At 39.7% G+C, this 23693-nt stretch overlaps 1 protein-coding gene across 7 annotated transcripts in view; it reads right to left on the bottom strand.

Moving 5' to 3' along the window:
* Positions 1 to 23693, bottom strand: part of bcas3 (BCAS3 microtubule associated cell migration factor) — a 222242-nt gene that overhangs the window by 40342 nt on the left and 158207 nt on the right. The gene's annotated exons all lie outside the window — the stretch shown is intronic.

Raw genomic sequence — 23693 nt, 5'->3', positions numbered from 1 at the left:
TAGTTTTGCCTCTTTACAATAATAATAATAAAAAAATATTATACTAAATAAATTCATAAAAAATGTAAGTTATTTATGCTCAACATGGAAAAGGTGTACTAAAGTCTATGTATGAATTGCATTTTGAATGCATTTCAAAATAAATTAATACATAAGAGTAAAAAAAATCTAAATTGTGTTATTGACTTGAATATAAATTCAAGGCTATGTTCCTTTAAACATCACTAGGAGAGTGTCAGTTTCTGTGTGTGTTTACCTTAAGCACCATGTTGATTAGATGACCAGAGTTGTTTGGGCGAAATCTTAGAGGCAAACAGGTGGCCAAGGCTAATTGAACTTGAAGTGACCTCAAATACACAAGTGTTACATTAGATCTTGTCACAAGAGATACTTCCAAGAAAGATCTCAGTGGGCATGTGAGAATGAGAGAGAGAGAGGGAGAAAGTTGTTAGAAAATAGCAGCTAATCCCCTGTTGCCCTGCTCATTGTGATGGGTGTCAGAAGGTCACAACCAGGCTTATTCAAATGGCCCATTAAAACAGAGAAACACAAACACTGGTTTGATGCCTCTCGGTTCCTATTCACACAAGTGACACAAAACAGAGGGGTTTAGCCACTGGAATTAGTAGGGGTTACGTCTATAGAGATTCTCAGTCATCCAGGTCACCCCAGCATGACCTGCAGAGGTTTATTAAGAAGCTTCTGGACACATTCTCCTGGCCTAAGAGTGATCTAATGGATGATGAGGCTTGTTTCTTCTTAAATGGGTTATCCCACAGCCGTATGAACGCAGTGTCAGCATGGTTGCTTGGCCATGTTGGGTTGCAGTACTACAGACTCCCTGGGCAGAAGCTGCCCTGAGTGACAAGAAGCAGACCCGGTTCTTTGCCTTTCCTCGCCCCCAACTCCCCTCGCTCCATCCCTTGTGACGCCACTTTTAACAGAGGAGCCTCTTACACATTACGGCTCCAGCCACTCCAGGCCTCTTCCCAAGGTTAGATTGCATTACACCTTGGAGAGAGAACGGAGAAGAAGAAAAAACTTCAAACTTCTTTTGCAGTTGCTTGCTGCCTGTTCTGCCGCTCAGAGGCCATAATGGCAGTCATTAAGTGAAAAACGATAACTCGAGCAGATAAAACATTCTTCGGGCCATGAGATACACTCTCCTGGCATTTTTCAAAGTTGAAGTACCACGCTATGGGATGTGGGCACAAAGGAAAAAGGGTGGGCTGGTTCAGGGACATATTCATTAGGAGCATCAGGTCTCAGGAAAGCACATTTCACCTAGAAGTCAATGGTGTCTAAGTCTAGCAAAAGCAGGGCCTTTAGATTCAGGGGAGCCTTTAAAGTCACACAAGAGCTCAAAAACTACACTTATATAAATCACCAACAAGCATTAGCGGAACACAAAACATCCATTCCGCCCAGAAATATCAATTCCCATTATTTAATTTGACTGTTTATACACTTGAGCTGGGACATAATGAATGTGGATAGAGGACGTTCCTTTCAGGCACAGACTCTGAAGAATACCACAGATTCCTCATGTCAGACTTCAAAGCCAAATAGTTACTCGCAATTAGAGTGAGTGAAGCCTGTTGGATAGGCAATAGTTAGATGCTCCATTCAGATAGTAGGGGACAGTAAATGGAGCCCTTTACCTTCAGTCGTCACTGATCTCAGGTTATTTAGCCCATCACGGATGATCTCAGGAGATTCAGCATACCTGGAGACATTGCCAAACAGAGCTCTTGCTTCTTTTTAAATGGCTTCGTGACTTACAAAAGCCTAAATGTATGGATATCGCTATAATTATGAAAATGTTGGATTTTTTAAAAAGTTATAAACATTGAGGGGCCATATGTATGAATTTTCATGTATAAATTGCGTTTTTATTGCCAATGTGTGAACAGTTTGTAACGAAAAAAAAAAAAAAAAACCAAGACCTTGCCTGACTAGGTCATCTATGAAAGCCTGTAAACGGGAAAAGGATGTGACGTTTACGCACGCTCCTAAGAGCCTTTTCTTCCATTCAATGACACCGCCGGGGGCGGTGTGAACGCAGTTATACAATGTTCAGGACAATGCCAAAATAGCCATTTTATACTATAATGTCAATGTGTTATGCTAAAATAAAAGAATTAATTCAAACTATAGTCTCACATAGCCAGATCTATATAGTCTATAGTCTCAAATATACTTTACTCAAACTACCATAACTGTGTCATCTGTCGACATGATGCCGTCGAAATTGCAGAGCTGGTGCAAACATATCCACAAGCTATGATCAGAACACATTTAGCACATATTTACATATTCATCTAAATGTCGCTCTAAGCAGTGTCTAACATAAGTATATCACTGCAAATGTATTTCCAACTTATCGTGACCTTGAAACACGTTCAGTCTCTTGTACGTTACGTGTTTATGAATGCGAGCAGGAGCAAGTTGCTAGCTGCAGTTCACTTAATGACCACTGGTGTCGCTAATAACAAGGTACATAGATAAATCCAGTTAATAATATAAATTTAAAAGTATAGTCCACCCACAAATTTTTATTCTGTCATCATTTACTCACCTTCATGTCGTTCCAAACCTGTATGAATTTCTTCAGTGGAACACAAAAGGAGATATTTTGAAGAACGTTGTTAACCATACAGTTTCGTTCCCCATTGATTTCCATTGTATTTTTCTTTCCAAAAACTGTTTGGTTACCAACATTCTTCAAAATATCTTCTTTTATGTTTCACTAAACAAAAGTCAGATTTGGAATGACATGAGGGTGAGTAAATGAGGACAGAATTATTATTTTTGGATGGACATTTTTGGATGGATCTTTTGTTGATTCAACTGCTTAGTTCCTCTCATTAGGAAATCGCTTTTGACAAAAGCATCTGCAAAATGATTAAATGTAAATGGTCTATACCTTTAATATACATAACACAAACAAACAAATAAGTGTATTTAAATAAAGGTATTTAAATTTAAATGTAATAAATTAAATTTATATTAATATAATAAAATTAAAACTGATTAAATGTAATTATAAAATTATATAATAAACACTTTTTAAAAATGTATTATTTAAAAAGTATTTTAATTTTGTATTGTACAGACAAAAAACAGGCTTTACCCAAATATATCTCTCACTGTGAAGCTCTAAGTGAATTAATATTAAAAATAAAAAATATAGAATAAACAAATAGATAGCATCCAAAATGAAATGAACAGATCACTATAATCCATGACAGTAAATTCAATCATTGAACCTCAAAACTGTGCATAAATAAATCAAATAAAATTGCTCATAATAAAATAAAATAAAACTGTGCATAAAAATGCACAAATGTCAAGAAAAGTCAAGAATTACCATATAAAAATGTGTTGAGGTGAGATTTAGTGACAGTCTATGGTCAAGAGATTGTTTACTTGGCCACCCCAGGCATGGATAAACAATCAAAGCAGACGACATGTGAGATATACAAGCTTTATTCTCTTGTGGGAGGAAGTCTGCCAGCCACCAAGAGGGTCTTGTTTGCAATGTGTAGCCTAATTAATTTGTACATTAACACTTCAATGCCAGTTTGCTGTTCCAAAAAGAATCGGATGCATCTACAGCTGATCCAAAGGCAAACTAGAATGAGACAACAGTTCACTGAGACTTCAATATCTGGAATGGTCTGTAGAAGCAGAGCACTAGGGGTTGTAATTTAAAAAAAGCAGCTAACATGCTAAAAATGCATTCAATTGCCCTCAACAGAATCCATCGGAAGTCTTACAGTTTGACCCGTCTTTATACAATCACCCCTGCTAGCCAGCTGCTCAATCTGGAGAACGGCTCCACCGACGCCTACAGAGGGCTGAGTCACCAGCATCTTTCCCCAGCAGCAACGCATGGGTGGTCCGCCGCCTCGGGCCACAGTCTCACACAAATCACACGCTAATTGTTGTAATTCTACACATGGTGACAGTTTTAGACCATGAAGCGTGAGGACCAGTGCCGCTGAACCAGCTCACAGGCGATGGGAGGCCTTCCAAGTGTCAAAGCTTTCTTAAGGGCCACACCACCCGAGACCGCCATACATCATCAAAGCTTTCTCTCTGCAGGAGCAAGAACAAACAGCTTTGAACAAGTCATTAGCACAGTTTGTTGATGAAAGAGAGGGGATAACGTACGTTCGGGGAAGCATTTGGTTTATTTCAGCCTTGAGGAGAGTGGGAGTGGGGCAGGTGGGGCTGATGCCGAGTGGTGTTGAGAGGTCCAGACAATCCTGCTAACCTTGAGCTCTGTGAGATCACTTCCCAATTCACTATGACTCTACTGGGTGCCTTCCCTTCCTCCAGAAGATCTGATTCAATACCTCAGCACTGACATATCTTTATTTTGTTCTGATAAGTGCCAAAATGTTAGGGATGCACCGATATTACAATTCTGACCAATAATTCTTTTTATGTGGTGATTAATGATACACTACTGTTCAAAAGTTTATTTTTTATTTTTCTGTTTTCCGTTTTAATATTTTAAATTGTAATTTATTCCAGCGATGATAAAGCTGAATTTTCAGCATCATTACTCTAGTCTTCAGTGTCACATGATCCTTCAGAAATCAGTCTAATATGGCGATTTGGTGTTCAAGAAACATTTCTTATTATTATCAATGTTTCAGGATTCTTTGATGAATAAAAATAACAATTTATTTCAAAATGTATTTGAAATATTTTGTAACATTACAAAGGTCTCTACTGTCACTTAAAGTATTAATTTCTTTTAAACAAATATTACTGACCACAAACTTGCACAGAAATGGCCAATATTAAAATTCTAATTCTACTACCATGTCTAGATAAATTAAAAATAAAATACTAAAAAGTAAAATCAATAATTTTAAATGCTTAATTGCACATAATTGGCGCGCATGCGTGGTAAAAATAAACGATGCACAGCAGAAAAAGTGGAGGGAAGCACTTTTGAGTACTAAAGTTTTTGGGGACAGGGACACATTTACTTACTGGAGTAGGATTTTTACACATCTCTGGTAAGATAGCAATCATGATAATAAGTGTGTTCATTAATTATTAGGGGTGCAACGGATCGAACGGATCCATACGGATCAGGCCCCACGGTTTTTGATTCGCGGATTAACTGCTAAGTTTAACCATCATAGAGTGAAAGTTTGTCATTTGGACGTGTTTTATCTTGTCAATTTACACATTCAAACGATTTTAAAAGCGGAAGAAGAGGCGAAAATCGGGAATCACGTGCTGTTATATGTGTAATCTCACACAACCCAAAGTGCATGCAGAGAGAGACAGACAGCACTCGAACACAGAATTGATTCCTCTTTTGCGTTTACTTGTGCTTGAATGGACACATACACACATAATTATGTCAAAATACCCATCTCGTCAAGTATTCTCTCGGTTATGTCATAAGTGAACAGTTGAGAAAGAAACTTGATGCATGTCAGTGTATTCAGTCCGTGCATTCGAACTTAAAGTGACAGCAGCCTAATATTCCTGCTGTTGTCTGTGTCATTAATGTTAATAAAAAAATAAAATAAACATCATCATCATCATCATCATCTACCATGTTCGGGAGAAAAGAAGATAGTGATGAGAGCAGTCAGGAGGAAAGTGATGACCACAGCTTGTAGGATAAGTGTGCCGCGTAAAGTGTGAGTACCAAGCAGCATCTCCAGGAAAGTTATGTGCACCCCTGTGCTTAAATGTTGGAATCACAACTTTATAACAGTCTGAAAAATGGATATTCATTGGAAGATTGGACCTCAAAGACTTCCATTTTATAGACAAAAACATTCTTCAAAGTGTTTTGTGTCAGAAAAAAAAAGATCTACAGATTGTGTTATTAAATAAATTATTACAGCACTAGTGTTTTTAAAGATTAATTTTAAGTGTACAATAGATTATGGTAATGTCATCTAAAAAATAATAAATAAAAAAAACGGGAAATGTGTATGTACAATATAAATATCTAATATTATATACTCCAAAAAAATAAAGTCAATCTTTGACATCGGTCAATACCAAAATGGTACTGATATATTGTGTAACCCTAGTTTGTGTCCTAAAAAATGATGATTTACTTAATACTTATCCAACTTAATCTGTCAAACTCTCCATCAGAGCTCCAGTATGTAAGCATCCTTAAAGCTAATTGCTGTAATTTGATTCACAAACATTTCATTTCTGCTGATGATCTGCGGAAAAAGCTTTAGTGTTTGTGTAAAATACTGTCAAGGTTAAATGTGAAGAGGCGAGGAATCAGTCGCTGTGGCTTAAGACGCTACTGCTTTGTGGTGAAAGAGGGAATGGGGTCTGGCAAGGCCAACACTGCCCTTAAATGCCCTAATTGATGGCCAATACTTCTTTCCAACCAAGATGGTGACAATGCCCCAGAAGATTAGCAGGACCACCTTGAAGTAGGAAAAATGCTGCTCAACTCATTTGATTATTATGTCTCTGCTGGCCGCCAGGGTTATATTTAAGCATTCCCATAAAGGCTGTCAGAAATAAGACTTGGGAATGGTCTGGCCTTAGATGGTCTGTGTGTGTGTGTGCGGACAGAGGAAGTAGCGTTTCTCCTCAAACAGCTCAGTGTGTGTTTAAGGGCAGCTCTGGTCAGAGCTGTCACACACAGTGGGATAATAATAGGATGTGTTACGTCCATAACACAAACAGTTTCCTTCCCACGTTACGTGGGCTGGTGTCACTTGGTTTATCACTTCTTTTTTTATATATACATATACATATTTATTTATTATTTTATTTTTACTAAAAAAAAAATCCTTCCCCTTGAGAACTTCCTTTAAGAATTCACAAGAAAAAAAAGAGAAGAAATAAGAAAAACAGAAAATAAAAACAACAACGCACCCCCATTGACATGGCTCCCAGGCATATGGACATGCCTTGTTTATCTTCAATTATAAATAACTTTGGGAAGTTGTGGATCAATACTTTCCCTGTGACATGCTGAAGAGTAGGAGGGACGTCAGCATGACCATTCTAACAACTTTTTTTGACAAATATCTCTGTGACTTCACGCAATGCACAGTTCCCATGGCCCTTCACTACAAGTATAATGAGAAATACATCACATTCACTGCAGTCCATTGCAATTCTGGAAGAAAGACACTGATTTAAAGATTACAGACCAAACTTTGGCTGTGTTTAAATGACCAACACATACTGTAGATGGTGGAGAGTAAAGACAAGAGGTTAGAGCTACTGGTGTTTTTACTGGACCTGTTTCACTTTTGAAGGATTTCCTTTGGTTTCAGCCAAAGATACCATACACACTTTATTACATTCAAAAGCTATCATTAGGACAGGATTGGAAACTGTAATTGGATTGTGATGGGAAAAAAAAAGTTGTCAAAATATAATTATTTTTAAAATATGGGGAGAAAATGTCTGTGAGCCAACACAATGATACTGTTCGGTCTCTATACCCAAAAATAGGAAAGAACAACAAGAAAGCCATTACTTTATGCTGACAGACTTTGCTGGAAAATAATGTGGACCTGTGACCCACACTTTCTACAAGATAGATTGAGAAGTAGAAATGAGACAAATTTTGTTTTAAACATGTCCTAGACATTTACAATGAAATTTGAAATATAAAATTGAGTGGAGACGTGGTGATGTTTACATGCAGCCCTTATCAATACAGCCCTGATCATCATGAAATCTAATGGCGTTCTCACACTAGGCACAGCTGCCTTGTACTGAGCCCGAACGCGACTGTGTCGTTTTGGGGGTCAAACGTACTCCGGCACTGTTCAGATCGCCTAGTGTGAGTACACACTGAATTTATGAGAAGCAGGATCACATTTATCTCCAAATGGCAATTAATCTAATTACTATCTAATTGATAAAAACGACAAAGTGTGTCTATAAACAGTTTAAATAATCTTGATTCAGTCAGATTTCAAAACACTGTTGAGATTCTGCTAAGCCTTGCATGTGTCTTGTTGGAAAAATATCCTTATCGTTTACCACTCAGATTGTCATTATCTATGGAGGGAAAAAAACATATATACCTAAAAGTATGAGACAAAGTTTTAAATAAAAGGGTTATTTCGGATATGAGGGGTGTGGGCATATTGAGAGGCCTATCCTATGAGCCAGCATTAGGAAGCACAAAACTACAAGACCACAGAAATACAGCTGACTGTTTGATTTTTCCAAACAATGCAGTGTCATCAGAAGTAAGCAATGTCTGCCCCGGAGGGTTCCGACAGCAGAGCTAATAATAAGGAAAACATGTGGTACCTGATACAGGCAGCGGGAAATGACAGCGAGAGTTTGTGACAGAGAGCATTTGTCCATGAGCGTGAGAAAAATAATGTGTGTGTCAGAATGTGTTGTGTGACGCTGCATTTCCGTGCAGACATCGAGGGCCCTTTGTTTGGCCGGAGTGAGTGTGAGCAGGATGGCCGTCTCTCTCCCCGGGCTCAGATTAGTCTCAGCTATCTAACACAACAGATACTTTGTAAATCCAGTCGCTCTGTTACTGGAAAGCTCATCATTTCTGGCTCTCCGGATCCCATTCTTCCCCTTGCTTTCTCACCTTCGATTCTCAGTCTCCCCCTTTGAGTTTGAGAGAGATAGATTTAATAAAAAGTGAAGCGAAAGCGAGAAGGGACTGTTTAAGCCATCTCTGGTGCTCTGACATTAAACAGCGCAGTCTGCGGAGCTCGGCCCAGCGGCCCCTCTAATCTGGGCTGATTTATGGAACGCTCTTCCTGTGTCTGCGCTGGTGGGGAGGGCCTCAGATCCTGGAGACAGCCTGGCGTCCCCTGCTACGGACACTCCACATGCACGCTATACCCTGCCCTCCAGCCAGTCCTACACCGGGACGTCTCTCACACACAAACACACACAGTGAGTCTCGGTAGTGTGTATACACACTGTTTGTATCACATAATCATACACAGATGACGATTATGATGCAGCTGTAAACTTGAGGATGGAGTGGTATACACACTCGCACAATTTTTCAAAAATACAACCACCCACCCACCAAACAGATCACAAAACACACTCAAGTTTGGGCCAAACAACAAAGCCAAGAAGAGATATGTGAGCCGGCTTATATGGTTAGCTGTTAAATCGCCCACTTCTTCTAGCACAGGATAAACTTTGCAGTTTAGAAGAGGAAGAAATGGAGAGTTATGTGAATATTTTATATAGACATTCTCAGCCTGCTGATAATTGTTACTCCCACACGTCAGAGGGCAGAGGAGACACAAATTGGCCGCTGACGGGCGGCTCTGGTCATTCGTTTTGAAGAAATTGTGAAATATAGCTTGATGAATGTGAGAAGAATGTGCTTTCTGTTTGTTTTCTGCTGGCTGTGGCACTGCATGATATGGCAAATCCCATTCATCCCCATTCATCAGAATGTGCACAGACATCTTAATGCAACCCAGCATCATTCATGAACTCTGGAGCTCCTCTCTCTAAGCCGTATCTGCCATGAGAAAACATCAACCAAATATGTACAAGAAAAAAAAATTCTTGGATGTATTTTTTTACGTCTTGCTCTAAGGGTGTATGTGATGTAATCTTGGCCAGTGACTACGCATTTGAGCAACAACACTACACACTTTTACGTGTGGCGGTGCTTTTACACTGGGTTCATTTGTTTTTGCTCAGCAAACCTTTTTTCTTCAAAAATTCAAATTCAATAAAAGGCAAAAACATTTTTTTTTTTTTACAAAACAAAGTATTATAACATATTATAAAATATATGCACTATAGAAATCTACAAATAAAAATATAATTAAATTAGAAAATAAATAAAATTATTAATCATATTGTCATATCATATTAATATAGGCCACATTCACACAGCAGCAGATTACGGTTGTTAGTCCTGTATTTGATCGTTAGTACGGTTACGTTTACACACAGTTCAGTTATTTACGGGTGAGACATCCACGTTCAATAACCGAACTCCGTAAATATTCAGGACCCACAACCGCATTCTCAAAAAAACGTCAATGTGTGAAAGGAACCAGACCAGACAACACGTTGTGTGTCACGTCATACAGTGCGAGAGAGCCGGTTTGCACTGCACAAATCCGTGTCTACCATGTGTTGCGGGTTTTCATGTGTTGTTACACCCAGATATAAAAGCTGTTGTCGGTTAATGAAGATTTGACGGATGAACTCACGGCTTGTTTGGACACTAGTCGTGTCAAAAGCTATACGAATTTTCAGTTTTATGGATGCTTCCATCTTTAATATTACCGTACTTTGGTCACTGTCACTTCCTAGTAAGAGTATGGGCTTGACTCCCATTGCACTTTCATTCAGTATTCGAGATGCTACTGTAAGTTGCTGTGTGAATGGTACATTATGAAACTCACACCTGTAAGTTAATGTTATTTTATATTAAAATATTTCATAATAAAATCCAATATAAAAAGTAAGTAAATATACAACCATTTAATATTTATTATTTATTATATATTTATTTATTATAAATGAATTACTATCAAGAATTATCGAGAACAAACAACTATCTGAAACTATATTAAAGGATGCCCATGACACTCAATAATGCTGTTTAGGTTGGCAGCTATGTTTTGAAAAGCAAAACAATCAATGTGAGCGGATATTGGATAGACTGTTGAATTGGATTGCCAGAAACATACAGCAACCATATTTTATTTGCCTGACATTTGCGTTAACAACCTCAAAAGGGGACCAAAAAGTTACCTTCAAATGACTGTACCATTAATCATATGTGTCTATATCCAGGCAGGTAGCTAGCAATAAACATGCTGGATATAAACAAAACTTTCGCAGCTTGAGTTATCATCATCATAATTTCCAATGTCACCCTTTTAGCTGCAAACTTGCTGACTAAAATGTCTCAGGTTTTGAAAACCCACCACTACACTAACCAGGTGTGAAAACACTCTTATCTTGTTTTGACTCTGAGAGCCAGCACACACCTTAACACTGAAAGCAGTACATTAACACCGAAACTCTAGTCCATTGGCTTTGCTTTTAATGAGGATTGGAGCCATTCGTCTCCATTAGATCGGTGTGTCCAAGCAGCAACAGCCATTATCCCCTCAAACTTGTCTAAACACACGTGCTGACTGGCCTCACATGCATCGATCCTCCACACGCACACACACACACACCCTCTTACTGGAAGGCCGGCAGAAGATCAGCCAGGATTGGACTGGTCAATATCACTTACACCGGAAACCTAAGAAAGGAGCTTCCACTTCTGCGGGCAAACACTCGCTTTATTTGGGAGCATTTGGACACATTAGCGCTGGGACTTTACCAACTGGGAGCTGTTACAGGAGCACCTTTCAACAGACTGGAAAGCTTGACACACTTTAAACACCACAATTAGTGCTAAGTCATGTTTTATTGAAACAAGTTGGGTTAATGTTATAAAACGCGAACCGATAACAACATTTAACATTAAAAATAAGAATCCATGTGGTATATTCAGTCTTTGATTAAGTGCTAGAGTACCTGTGAGTGATTTGGGATGACTAACATGGGATAGCGTGAGCAAGGGAGTAAAACAAGACGAAGAAAAACATTGTTATAACCAACAGGTTGCCTCTGCGTGCATCTGGCCCTCTTGAAGAGACAGCGAAGGATATCCAACAGGTTGCCCCTGCTGTGTTTTAATTGCTTCTTAGGGGAACTGCGGCCTGATTCAGCTTTTAAAATGAAATTGGCGTCATAATAAAGGAGAAATCATGGAGCGGGGGTTCAGACAGAGTTCAGCACTGAGTTTCACTCCCAAGTACGGAGCGCGCAAAAGCCTCATCATCCTCCGCCTCTCAGCGTGGGGGCCAAAAGAAAATGGATAGTATCTGTCTCTCTGACAGCGAAGAGTTACTGTGTGAAAACTGCATGCTTTATCAGACTCTCTGGTTCTCAGAGCCAGGCGAGCGGCTTGAGAGAGGGAGGCCTCGAGTTCAGCCAGAGAGACTAATTTTAACCTGCCACTGTGAGCTGGGCTCTGCCGGGTCGGTGGGAAGTTGTGGAGGGGGCCTGACCCTGCGGCAGGAAGAGAGCCTATCGACTCCGAGTGTCTCTTAGTCCGAGGCTCCCGCGGGAAGAGCAGCCTGGCAGGACACTACGCCTCACGTTCCCACCCCTCCACAAGCCTTTGCTGCTCGGCAGAGCTATTGGTTCCCAGGCCTGTACCCTATTTCCCAGCTAACCCTTTCTCCCATCAACCCAGCCTGTTTTTTCCCAGAGATTGCCCACACTACTGAAAGTCAACGGCAAAGACATTAGGGCTGGATTTCGATAAACAACTCAATTTCAGATTCACAATTCAGATTCACAAGATCTCAAATCAATTCCAAAAAACGATTCTCTCTTAGCTATTTTCTGTAAATTATACAAGGAACCTTCCAGCTAGGTACATTACGAAATATATATATACATATATATATATATATATATATATATATATATATATATATATATATATATATATATATATATATATATATATATATATATATATATATAGAGAGAGAGAGAGAGAGAGAGAGAGAGAGAGAGAGAGAGAGAGAGAGAGAGAGAGAGAGAGAGAGAGAGAGAATTATATATAATTGTGAGTCCTTTTAAATGATTGACAAATGAATTTTCATACTGTAAGACCCATTTGTGTGAATTAGACTGTACAGGTACTGTACTGTAGGTTTTAATTTATATAAAAGAGCCGGTTCATATGAATAATGAATCGGACTATAATGGTTGAATTGTAGGTTGAGTCAGTAAAATTAACTGATTTTTAAGAGTAATTTGTGTGAATCGGAGTGTACAGGTTACACTACTGTGCTTTACTGTAGGTTTTAATTTACTAAAAATATCCAGTTTATGAGAGTCATTTGTTCATGAATCGGACTATACTGGATACGGTGTAGATTGATTCATTAAAAAGAACTGGTTAATAAGAATAATGTGCATGAATTGGATATTGCATTTTGGTAGCCTGGGTTTCCCCATGCTGCCTTGAGCGCAGCGCGATTTTATTCACGCTGCTAGGCAGCCTGGATACCATGGACCAGATTTTCCCCTCAAAAAGGGAACCAATCACAGAACGGGGAGGGAGCAGCAAGATGATGACGACGTCTATGCGACACACCGAAGCAGTTTGTTTATATCTATGGATCCAACATGGCAAGCGCGAAGTTACCTTTCGATGCAGCCTTAGATAGTGTTCTAAGTAGTTTAGTCTTCTTCAGCCATCGTCTTCTTCCTCGTCGAATTTCTGTCGCTCTGCATCTACTGTCTATGCTCTACATACGTCATCTGGTATAATTGAAACGATTGGCTATGATCTACGTACAGGCGCATTTGATAGACATTCGTAGCGCCCAATGCGGGCCCCCATGCGGGCCGCAAGTTTTTTTACATGCCATTATTCCACTGTACATAAACTTTTTATTATATTAAATTCAAAGTGGACTTCAAAAAAAAGGATTTAGGTAAAAATGGATTTTCTCATTTTATTTGCTGTGAGGCAGTAGATTAAGCAGATTTACCTCTGCAGGAAACACAGGCATACAATGAAACATTTTAAGAATCTATATCGAGATCACTCAAATGAAAACGGAGATTGCTATAAATCAGATAATCAATATTATTACCTAGTCCTAAAAGCCAGGGGGTTGTGAGGTTGTGCATATCAGGACATCAACAGTGGACATCTCAGCCACAGGCTGTGCCCTACAACAGACTCTGCAGCATCATCCCTCTGATCGAATCACTTTAATGAGACATCTACAGGAGACGCCTGAGTACAGGTGTGTTGACAGGCACAGTCTCCTCTAGTGCAGTCCAGAGCTATGCATGTGTATGTGTGTGTGTGTGTGTGTGTGTGTGTGTGTGTGTGTGTGTGTGTGTGTGTGTGTGTGTGTGTGTGTTAATTATAAAGTGTGACACCTTGAGTGAGGAAACAGTGTTGATTGAATCCTGCGATATACTGAGGGTGTTCATGTGAGAGGACTAGAGGAGACAACTCAACCGCAGCGCCACACCGGTGGGCCGAGGTGTCACAAACACTTTCTTTCCTTTAATAAGGGCTACATTCATGCCGGCAGCAGCAAACGCAAACGGGCACACAAGGAGGGGTGAAGATAGACTATACTGGAAAAAAGTAAAGTGAAGTCGGCGATTGTGTTGAGTATTCAGGCACTGGAGAAATTTCTGGGGGGAAAAAAAGGTTGAGCATCCCGACCCTAGAGAGAATTCTTGGAAAAAAGGTCACGTAAAGCCTCATGCTCCTGTTAATCAGATGAGGCGGCAACACTGACACACTCTGGGGAGTGTATGTGTGAGTATATGTATGTGTGAGTGTGTGTGGTCAAGGGTGTCACTCTGTGCCTCTCATCACAAGTCTACTCTATGATGGTTTCTGATGGCCTGCCAGGCCAAGACACAGGCCCTTCTGGTGGAGGCAACAGCAGTGTGTGTGTGTGTGTGTGTGTGTGTGTCAGGGGTGGCCTTAATTCCATTCATAGCTGAACTGATGGAACATGAAAAGTGTAAACTCTATCCCATACCTCAGATCAACAACATACAGACACACTGGAAGTGCATTATTCACAGCACAGGCCACAGAGCAGCTGTTGATGGTTGTCTTAAGTGCAGAGACCCACTAAAGCCCTGAAGTTGCACAGTAAAAAAAAGACCTTCAAAGCTCACCACGAGGCCTGCGCTAGAGCCATATGGAGACTACATAAACACAGAAATCTCAAATACATGAAAGAAGCATTCAAGGATGCAGATAAGCCCACAATGATACAATGCAGACTGACTTTATTTATAAAATGACAGTGGATAAAGATCCTTCTTTATTATTTTTTTTTATACTTGTGATATGCAGCTTTCATCTCCTATACAACTGAAGATTTTACAACCCAAGAGAGACATTTCCTATGGACATCCAGAAACACTTTTCCTTTCATTTATAAAAGTACTGGAAACTCTCGCCACAGTGTCAATTCCACCACAGCTCTATTGTGATTGTTTAAAACAATGAAAATAACCTTTTAACATTTTGGTATAAAATGGCCTTTGACTTGCCAAGTCTAATTTCATAGATTGTATTTTAGGTATCCTAAATACAACAACATAACATACAGTAATAACTCTTTTTGCAGCATGTGGCCAACAATCACAGCTCTATAGGAAATCAAACACTGTATTTTTAAAATTTTTATTTGCTTTCGTTACACATTATGCCACATATTTCATACCAAATATGTTATTCCTTGACACTGTTGTCTCTTTGGTAATCAAGTACACTAACTTTCTAATAAATAAACAAAAAAAAAACGTATTTAGGACAAAACAAATACATTAATTAAAAAAATACAGAATAAAACTTTATTAAGGACTAAATAAATACATTAAAATGATTACATACAAAATAGTTTGAAGTGATGGAAATGATTGAGGAACAGTTCTTTTTATTAGATAATTGGCGTATGTTCATTTAACTCTGTTTATTTTATAATAGTTTGAAAAAATAGAATTATTTAAATAATAATAATAATAATAATAATAATAATAATAATAATAATGCTATTTCAAATAAGGATTTTCTAGTTTAAGATTGAAACTTTTGACAAGGGTAAAAAAAAAAAAAAAAAGTGAGTCTATTTTAATGTGACCTTCAAATAAGAAAAAAAAGGTTGGATTCTGCAAGTTTGAATAAAAATCAAACTGTAGGATGTGGCCAAAACTGAAGAAACACCATTAAACTAATGTGTTGGTGTACCTACTGTGCCAGCAATGATAGCTATGGTTTACTTTCTGGAGTTGTCTACCTCAAAAACCATCAGAAGCATGGTGGTCCCTCTGTCATCATTTGCCCATGGCAAGCTGATTAAAGCACAGGAGGCCCCAGTGGGCAACATAACCATTAGCATACCCCTGATGCTTGGGGAGGGGATTTTTGAGCTTGGTGTGATTTATTCAGGGTGTCACTCATGTCTAGATTTGAGGAATGGAGAGTCCTGACCCCTGCAGGACAGGCCTAAATGTGGCAGAGAAAGTCAATGTTTGGTTCCCATGCGATCTTATTTACCCAGTGCTATTTTGGAAGTGCTTCATGCCCCCTGAGCATAGCGCAGCCTGCCTCCTCTCTTCTCCCCCAGAGCCTCGGGTTATGTGAAAAGCCGGGGAGGAAAGAGGAGTACCAAGCTGACCAATGTAGCCCTCCAGGCCTCTCCAACGTCAGAATTACTCTCGGCAGGCTGTGTGGCCGAGGAGAGGAGGTGAGGGGTATTCTGAAACCGAGGTGGAGGGACTAAGGAAGGGCCAAACCTTGCACTTCTATTTCCTGACCTGGCAGTCATTCACAAGAACCCTGTTAAGTTCCATTTCCAATATACACCGGCTTTATATAACAATCTTACCGCATTGCCTTCCTCAGCAGACTGGCTGTCCAAATGTGTGACGCATTTAAAAGCATTGTGAGTAGGGTTGGGAACAGGGTTACATTTTTTTAAAACCAAAAGATATTTGGTCCTGTTAAGAGGTCTAACATGTGCATTATTTTTCCAATACAGCGACACTGGAACATCACTAGTAAGTCAACCATGGAAAAAAATACAGCGCAACCGGTGTAGTGAGCTGGTTCTTTAATGCGAATACGAGATGATTGGATGATGGGGGACACCAGCATCCCATTCTCACCTCTTGGTCAAATCTGATCTTAATGGGTTTAAACTTGAAGACACTTCATCTCTCTCTTGTTCCTGAGGGATATTGCATTCCCATGAACTACTCTCACCCCCATCTTCTCTTTTCCTCTGTAACCTGTGTTTGTCGCTCATCAGTAACTGAAACAAAACATTATAAACGAGTGCTAATCTGCACCTTAGGACAGTAGATGAAAGGACTAAAGTTTTATTGTGTGAGAGTTCAGCAAATCAGAGCCCTTTTACCTCCATCTCACCCTGAAAAAAGTCCACCGAACTGCTTTTCCCCCCATCCCGGCTGTCAGTGCATCTTTTCTGGTGACACTGATATCTTGAGAAGTTGCATGTTGCTTCCTGATCAAAGCACTCCACAATCTTCTTTGCTAATTGCACAATTATCTCCAGAGTGCCTTGAACGGCAAAGCCCCTTTACAGGACTGCGTCTAATGGCAGCGGCTATCAAAGCGCAGCTCTTGTTTTCTGATGTATGGCCACAGGCTTGGCTTTTAAGGGAAGCACAGCCTTTAAAGGATGTCTCTGTTTTAAAGAGGCTGCAAGGTTAAACCCCTTTAAATAATCTGGACAAATGGAGCTAGTTAGGTGGTCTACATGTCCACGCGTACAGAAAAAGAGAGAAAAACATGTAGGGAAGTGGGACAAGGATACAATTCGTGAGATGGAAAAAAAAGTATTGGCCCATTATATGTGTGTCAATGAGAAGCCATTGTATGACTACACAAAGCATTTCTATATAATAAAGCATTAAACCTGTGAGAAAATCTGCAGATAATATAAATACCTAGATCTGGCATGAAACTCTAGATGGCGCAGGCTGATTAGTTGCTGTTGCATCAACCAATGAGCTGCGGCTCAACATTCAAACAAATACCGGGGTGTTGCTGGTAGCAGTATGCAGCGCGTTTTCAGAAACCTTCCACCGTCTCCAGCTCCACCTATATCGATCTGCTGCAGGGGTTAAATCATGTATGTTACATGTGCAGCAGCAGCATGCCTTACATGCTCTCAGCAATGTCTGTGAATGTATTGGCAGTAGCAAGTCTCGGTACTTGCAGCAGCAGCAGCGTAGCAGATCTATTCCACCAAGACCAAATACATTAACATTGCCATATCCATTACCATGCCAATCTCTATTACCATACCAATCTCCCGAGAGTTGTCATGACAAGAAGACAAGTTTCTGAAAGAAACAAATTTTTATCTAGCTAATGAAATCATCACTGAAGAGGCAGGCATACTTCCTCCTCTTCACAGCCTCGAGGACAAGAGCAGCCGTCTGATGTAACACATGCCAAAGAGTTCATCAGCATCCAGAACATCTGTCCTGTCAAAACACTCTCAGAGCTGATGTGTAGCCTCTAAAACACAAGAGCAGCCATTCCTACTTTGGCAGCACAATGTCTACAACAGCTAAGTACCACACCGAGAGGACTCACATTTCACATCAAACGGTAAAACCGGTCAGAGTAAACGGATACGAGACACAGTTAGTTTTGTCGGCGACAAAGAGGCTGTGAATCCACATCTAATTATCTCAAGGCCCAGAGAAAGCTAAAGCCAAGCACTGGAGCCAGTAAGAAGGTCCCAAACACACATACTCTGACCCTCGGATTTGTCACACTAATTTAGACCTTCTGTAGGGGATTTAATAGGTGAGTCTTAAGGCCCTGACACACCAAGCCGTTGTTGAGCGTCTACTAGCTTAGTTTTTGCTGTGTGTTCGGCACAAGAACTCTGACTGGCTTTTCAGCTTAGCGAAGCAGTCAGTGCATGAGAAGAAAAGTGAAAGTTATGAAAAACACCAAAGAAGTCAAGATGGCCCAGACAAAAGGCTGGTCTATTTTTACGTCATCTTACTAGAGCATTACAATATACAAATATTTTCATAAATGACTGGGATGAAGAAAGTGATCATCATGTTTCAAAATGGTAAGCAAGCTATGCTTTGTTTACAGTTTGTATATCTGTAGTCTTAGTTTTGGTTTCCTATTTTGAATGACGAACATAGACTACCGACACCTGCTGATATACACAGTTATTTCCTCTCAAGCAGGCACAATACGCAACTGCTAGCTGGCTGTTGGCTGTAGTCTTTGAGGTGTGTTCAAGCGCAACTTTTTAGCCAAGACGCACAAGACATAAGGCAATGGCACAGTTGCCTTTTTGTCATTGCTAGTTCTTTGATGTTGGTTTGGTGTGTCACAGCCTTTAATTGTGAAGCAAGGTAACAACCAGCTGTCCTTTGGCTGGGAGAAAAAGAACAAAGGTGCCAGATTCGGAGCCGAATACCCCCTTCTGTCAATCTAATACCTTTATAATAAGCTTTCAGGGAAACAATGACACATTTTAATCTCCACACACTTCTTTTGTCTTCTCAAATGGCCCCTGTTATAGACATAAAAGATAGAAACAGAGCAGAAAAAGTTTATCTTTTTCATCCTTATTCAGTTTGCAAACTTAATGGATGCCAGTTTAAGCATGTTCTGTTAAGTCAAGGCTAAGAAAAATGTTTCTAATCAAGTCAAATTCAAGTCAAGATGCCTGTCACCTTGTCAGTCATGTCTGTCACATGCCAAAGCCGACCTGCCAATCGACCAGCCAAATTCGGGAAATATGCAGGATATGGCATTTGGCTTAAAACATTCGGCTTAACATGTTGAAAATAACCTTGCTGAACAAAACAGGCTGTCCAATGTGGTGCTTCTTTGGTTTAAAGCTAAACATCATGCTGAAAATAACACTGCTGACCAAAACAGGCTGTTGAAAAGTTCTTAGATTGATACAGATTCTAACCATCAGAGGAATTATTTCCAACATACCTATCTTCGCCAAGAGCAGAACTGGTTGGACTGTACTGGGCTGCAATTAAGTGTAATCCATCCTGCACATTAACAAAGCCCACGTGTACTTTATGAAAACCATCGGGGGCAGAGCCAAAGCCAGGCAAGGACACCGCTACTTAGCTTAAACCAACTCATCAATATGAGCTCAAGTTATGACTACTAGTCACACAAGCAGCACCATTATTGTATTTTCATGCACAAACAAAGTCAAACGAAAAGTGGTATTATTCAAACTGAAGTCACACTGATCTACATTTGCCAGTTCTGGATAAATAACCAAAAAGATTAGGCTATATCTAATTAGTCAGTTATTGCTTTTCATCAGTTAAACAAAACAAAACAAAACATTAAATTGAAAAATCCTCACAATGCGTGCATTCAGCTCCCTCAAGAACTAAACGTGCGTGCTCTTCACTCATGCACAAAGTGCACCAGGCACACATGCTTCCTGAAAACACTTGGCAGAGTGTTTCTTCATGATATTCCCATTCACACATATGTAAACAAATGGATCCTGAAGACAAAAGATGTATGATGTCTAATACAGATGCCCTTTAATGCTCGCGGTGGCACCAGTAGTGACGTCACGGACTGTCGTCGGCCAATGACATTGTCGTGTTTGAGCACATGCTTCAAACACCGGTCTAGCCAGAGGCATTCCCCAAAGTGTCCTCTAGAGGATGCAGTGTGAGTTCCCATTAGAAAAAAGAAAAAAAAAAGAAGAAAAAAAACTACATGATGAAAAAAGGGATGCTTTGCCATGAGGACCAGAAAGAGTCAAAGCCAGGCAAGTGCAATTTTGTTATCTTCACGGACAAACACAGTTAGCATTTGGTGTTGTGTTAATGCCAAACTTCTTATGTGCATACAACAGCTTATTGGCTTCAAATGATGGCAGTACAAAAGAAAAGGTAGATCAACAAATGCAAGAGGTTCCTGTGAGTGGTTTGTGTGTTCCTCCATGTTATAATTAAGATGGCAGAGAGTGTTTTAAAAGCACAGAAACAGACCGAGACACAGATGGCAGATGGATAAGCAAGGCACAAATTTCCGGATGAGTATGAACGGGTGAGAGGGCTCAAAGGCAACGAAAGCATGAAAGTGAGAGAAATGCACCCTCTGCATCTCTCTGCATCCTCAGGCCGTGGTAATGCTTTGCACAGGCCGGCTTTTTGAAGGTCACCCGATAGCTGCTCACCCAGCTGTTTTAATATTTAGTTTCTGCGTCTCCCTTTTTTTTCCCTCCTTTCTAATCTGTCACACTCCTGCAGATTATCACCAGAGGCAAAGATTACCAAAAAAACATGACAAAAAAAGAATTAAATAAAGAGGAATCGGCCAAGCTCTTAATCCTGATCTGTAAGAAGAGGAGGACGAGGGTAGCATCATCTCTACGCAGAGGACCGCCTGCGGACACACGCATCAGCCAGTGTGGCTGACGCACGGGAGGAGACCGATAGCGGGATGCAGACAGATTAGAGCTGAGCTCAGGGGTGTGAGAGCAGTGCTAGGGGCCACGGACCTCACTGCTTTGGCTTTGATTTACGACAGGCCTGAGGGGAGAGCTGGACCGGGGCGTGAGCAGAGGGGGTATAGGGTTACCGGTCACCGTGTGCCAATGAACAGGTCACCGCTTCCCTCTTATTTCTGAAAAGTGAATGGTGAACATGGGTGAACATTTTCAGAGGATTTAGGCACCTCACAATCCGATCTGTCACTATTCACTATTTTCTATTTTAATGATTCAGATGTTTTGTCCTGTCCTTATAACATAAATACACTAAGATTATTGTTTTCTTTTGTTGTGTGTTCCTTAATTGGAAGTTTTATTTTTATTTTTATTAGTTGTATTCTGCTCTGTACAGCACTTTGGTCAGCCTTGGCTGTTTTTAAATGTGCGTTGCAAATAAATATTGTATTATATAAATGTTTACACTAATTTCGCATCATAAAAGCATTTGGAGATGCAAGGGCAGGTGAAACATTTTCAAGCAAAGTACATATAAAAAAAATAAAAAATAAATCACCACTTTAAAACAAAAAACAGATAATTAAATAAAAAGGAAAAATGAAAAGAAAAATGCTTGTATTTTCTGCAATCAGTGTCCAATCCCAAAAAAAGTCCATCTTTATTAGTCAGTTTTTTCGCCAGTCAAACAAAACTCAAAGCAAAAATCAAAAGATGCTTTATTGCATAGATTTTCTCAATTTATGTCCAACCAAGTTTATATATTATCTTTAAAATATAATAATGATAATAATAATAACAGTTAAAATGAGGCTTTGTTGCATTTTCTGCAATTGATTTCTTCAATAAAAAATAATGTATATCTTAAAACAAAAAGATGAAAAAAAATGTTGAAGAATGATTTTCTTACAGCACATATTCTGTGCAATGAAGCCCATGACTGCCCTTGCATTTTGCTTCAACCATGAATGCATATGCAAGTTTATGTACTTGTTTGATTGTACTTGTAGTTTTGGGTGTGACAGAATATGGCTGTCAGTAGCAGCCAACTGCCATCGTGCATATGTGGAAAAAAACTCAGAATCACTGAAGAGAGAACTGCAATTTTTTCTCTCACCCATGAGGTTTTACAGGTGGGTGCTCTTGAGCTCCTCGTCTCCCCTAAATCCTTCTCACAAATGGCTGCTTTCAGAAGCACATGACAAAGCAAGAGCCGCCCACTTTTCAGCACCTTCCTGAGTACCCCTGCAGACATCTTCCTCTCATCCGTTCCTCCTTCCCACTCCGTAAACAGGCCAGCGCTGGCTGTGTTGGAGAAGGGAACAGTAAACACACAGACAGGGTTCGAGAGAGGGCGAGCACAGCGTGCATGCTGCAGTCAGAGTCCTGATGAGACCGAAGCATTCACACCAGCCCCTGACCGCCGGCTGACCCACGCGAATCAACAGCTGCCGTGCGTTTGAAGTTCCCCCTCACGAGCTCACGTTTCATTTGGGGACTTTTCCTCACAATATTATTCTGCAGTATAATCTGCCCTGTTAGATGCTTAAGTAACACCAAATCTAATTCAAATGCCGCTAAGCAGTCGCGCTAGCTACCGATCTGGCTGGATCCAGAGACCTGTTCTAAACCCGACCAGTCTGACTACTGGGAAAGACTTTGCCACTTCTGCGTAGAAACTGAAATAGGCATATCAGATGCACGGAAACAGACACATGGAAGAAGAGAGCGATGAAGGTGAGGTGTGCTCAGATCTCTTAGGGGTTTTATTCGATGTACACTAACACTTCTTTCTCTCTTCCATGCGTGCGCAGTCAGTGAAGAGTGATAAGAGCAGATTCTCCCAGCAGCGTCGCCTAAGGCTAGAGAGCAGCTTTAGTCATTTAGCAGAGCAAGAGAGAGTGAAGAGGAATAATGCACAAACCAATCCACTATACAGCACGACTGACCTCTCTGCAACACACGCACACACGCAAGATGAACTGAGAAAATGTTCAGTTACTTGTCATCCTGTTTAATAATGCATCTAAATGTGATTCATACTCGCATGTGGACAGATCAAATTATTGTAAGAGTGCACATTAATACATTTAGCAATCCTGTGTTTTCTGTTCGGGTGCCTGCTGACACATTTCTGTTAGGGTGACTGCTGACATATATACCGTAGTGACAAAAACACAGCGCTTGTACAGGTCTATTCACACCAAGAGTATGTGACAAAGCAGCATGAAGCAAAACACCTAAACTGAGGTCAAACTGATTTACTTGTTTTGTTGGAATAAATCTGGACATATAATCAAAAATCTTATGCACAAACTAATAAAAATGTATACCTTAAATGCAACTTACATGTAATTACCTTTTGATAAAAGATCGGTCCAATGCTTAAAAAAATATATTTAAAAAATCATCACTTTAAATATATATATTTTTTTAAATAAATAAAAAACGAAAAGAAACAAATACTAAATAATCAATCAGTGTGTCCAATAATAAAAACTTTAAAGGAAAGTTGTTTCATACACACACAAAAAAGATTCTTAATTATAGAAAAAATGTCTCATTTCATTTCTTAACTTTAAAAAGTATAATAATAATAATAATAATAATAACAATATTAATAATAATACAGTG

Source organism: Squalius cephalus (assembly GCF_949319135.1).
Source record: "Squalius cephalus genome assembly, chromosome: 11".
NCBI lineage: Eukaryota > Metazoa > Chordata > Actinopteri > Cypriniformes > Leuciscidae > Squalius > Squalius cephalus.
Note: the sequence above shows the minus strand (reverse complement) of the source record. Positions and strands in the feature narration are given on the sequence as shown.